Here is a 3,525-nt window from a genome sequence, read left to right on the forward strand (position 1 = left end):
TTATTTCTTAGCAGACGCCCTTATCCAGGGCGACTTACAATTGTTACAAGATATCACATTATACATTATTTCACGTTATACAGATATCACATTATTTTTACATACAATTACCCATTTATACAGTTGGGTTTTTACTGGAGCAATCCAGGAACCCACAACCCTCCAGTCAAGAGTCCAGAGCCCTAACCACTACTCCACACTGCTGCCCCATATTTTATTATTATTATTTTATTTCTTAGCACAACTGTTACAAGATATCACATTATACAGCTATCACATTATTATTTTTACATACAATTACCCATTTATACAGTTGGGCTTTTACTGGAGCAATCTAGGTAAAGTACCTTGCTCAAGGGTACAGCAGCAGTGTCCCCTACCAGGGATTGAACCCACGACCCTCCGGTCAAGAGCCCTAACCACTACTCCATACTGCTGCATTATACGTTTCAAATATTCTGATATTTATTCTAAAGGTTTAAACATGTAAAAAAAAAATGCTAAACGGTTGAAATTAACCTAAAACCGCTCTGTTATTTTCAGCAGGTGTAATAGGTTATTGATGAAAGGCTATCAGGGACAGGGAATAACCTACTTTGAATTAAGGAGAATAAATCAGCTTTAATAACAGGTAGTTGAAGTGAGATATGTGACCGTATGTGCAAGTATTTGAACTATTTTTGTCCCAGATCAAAATACAGTTCTGTCTAACAACTCCTTTGTGTGAGGGCGGGGGAATCCTGCCAGTTATAATACTCATTAATTTGTCTCACATCACAAAACATACGTTTATATTATCTCTTTATAGCAGGGACTGTTTCTACTATACATTTTCTGATCATGCTGTAAATTATGAAGCTGGTGGAGCACAAGGGAACTTCGATTGCATCCACTTCTGCGATTAGAATTTCTCCCAACATCACCTCCATTTGGTTCTGCTCAGAACTGTTGTTCATTTATCAAAGCTGTCCACGCTGCGTCTGCACAGACCGTGACGTTATAGCCGGCAAAAAAGTGTCGGGAACGCACCCTAAGTTGTGCATTATTATCTCTCTCCGCAATGCGGCTCTTCAGTGGTTTCGTCGCAAACACTTACTTCCTTGGATATTGTTGCTACGCGGTCTAAAACATATGGCGCTCTCATTGTTCTCTGCATAGACTTTTTAAAACTCTTTCAAATCAGGGTAATAACAATCATCAACCAAAAAAGTTTCTCGCTAAATTAATTTTATTATAATTTATTTCTAAGTATATATAAACGATTTCAAATGTATTTTTAAACAAGAATACTAGTAGTTGATAATATTAATGAGAAATACGGGGACTAGTTGACACCGATTTATTATTCTGCTGTACATTTTAACAGTTGTGCTTCGTTGTTCTCTAGTATACAGTAATAATAACAACGAACATGATAAAATTACATGTCTATACAAACATTGTAGTGTTTATTTTTATTAGTAGCCTATTATTCCGACAGTTTCCTACAAAACACCATGTCTTGCCATTTAGGGACCAGCAAGACATAAAATCGATTAACGAACTGCAGTTTTCTCTTTCTCAGAACGTTTCTGAATATTGGTTGCAGTCTGCAGCACAACACTAGACCATACTGTTTACTCTTTTTTGATTTATATAAAAAAAAAATGACCTCTTACATTTTAATGTATAGGTTTTAAAACGCACTAATGCCTTCCCAGCTAACAATTTAATGTTGTCACAAAATTCCTTTCATGTTTTGGCAACGTTGTAAAACTACGTTGTTACAACGTAAATGTGTGGACTCCCAGATACGTCACTACAACGTGAGTAGAATGTTCTGACAACATAACCACAACGTTGTATTTATGTACTTACAACGTTGTTTAATTACGTTGTGAAAACGTGAGTAGAATCTTCTGACAACTTACCTACAACTTCGTATTTACAACATTGTAAACATTAAACACATATGTAAAAAGGTCAAAACAACTGTATTTAATGAAAATTGTTACAACATTGTGAAATTAAGAAATTACGTTTTGCCTCTGAATTGAAACGGCAAAAAAAATGTATAATTCAAGATTGACGTCAAAACCTCCCAATAAGCCTGAACTCAAAAAGAGTTACTAATCAAAATATAAACTTTACCAGAAATCAAATTAAGGAATGAATTCAAACATTAAAAAAAACCCTCTTGCGTTGTTGAGACATTTACAGACTGGAGAATAGATGAGAGCGTTCTATTAATTAAAAAAAAAAATGGCAAAAATGACATACAAGGTTTTGTCATGACGCACAGTGAGTCACATTTTTATTTGAAACAAAACAAATTTGCACCAAAACAAAACAATCAGACATCTTCCATGTTCTCCTCCTTCCATGTTATCTGTAGTGTTGCGTCTGTGGGAAAACAGAATACAAGATAACAACATCAATATTAATTATATTTAGGGCCCTGCGTTTTTCGTGACTTGTTTTTTTAAGCTGTATTTCGGCACCGCGAGATGCCGATATAGCGCCATTATTAAACTACCTAAGCAGTTATTAACAATCACCTCATTGCATTACCTTAATCATCTAATTTAGTGATTCTATTGCACACTCATTGGCACGTTTATTAACATGACAAATTGTTTTATTTAATAACATTTATGGATAACAATACATTAATCATAAAAATAAATACCTCAGGATCTCGACGATCTCCTCCAGCTACAAGTCCGAGTTCTGTTTCACACACACAACTTACTCTAATATATAAAAAATTTAACAAACAAACATACAAAAACACAAATATATATATGTAAATTAAATACATATTAAGAAATAAATGATACAAATAGCTATACAAATACAACAATGTATAAATGATCTCTCCGCTCTCTCTTATTCTCCTCCATAAGCTCTGACAGGTGCGCGAGCATCTTCAGTTGATGCTCCTCGAGGCGCGTGCAATGGAACACTTTAACCAATTAGAATCAAGCTAGTAAACCAAACTAATGCTCTATTCTTCAAGAATAAGAGCTATAGGCTTGAATACTACAACAATAATAAAACTGAAAACACAAATGTAATAAAATAGCTATTGCCACAACGTTTATTTAAACCAAGTAATATATATATATATATATATATATATATATATATATATATATATATATATATATATATATATATATATATATATATATATAACGTTGTCACAATGTTGCGTTTTTCACTACCAGACCACAACCTTACCACAACGTTGTGTATAAGTTGTACAGAACATTTCTACAACGTTATCAAGTGTGGTTGTAGCAACGTTGCCACAACGTTTATTTGAACCAGTAACATCTCTAACGTTGTCACAACGTTGTGTTGGCACCAACCAACCCACAACCTTAGTGCATCGTTGTGAGGACGTTGTGTGTTAGCTGGGTTTTGCCATTGACTCGCCTCCTTGTTTACAACCACATAGAAGCAGATGTGACGTCACACTAAAGAAGAATATCAGACTTTGATTGACCAATAGTCAGGTGATAATGGGTGCGCTCACAGAGA

Source organism: Acipenser ruthenus, chromosome 33 (assembly GCF_902713425.1).
Source record: "Acipenser ruthenus chromosome 33, fAciRut3.2 maternal haplotype, whole genome shotgun sequence".
Lineage (NCBI taxonomy): Eukaryota > Metazoa > Chordata > Actinopteri > Acipenseriformes > Acipenseridae > Acipenser > Acipenser ruthenus.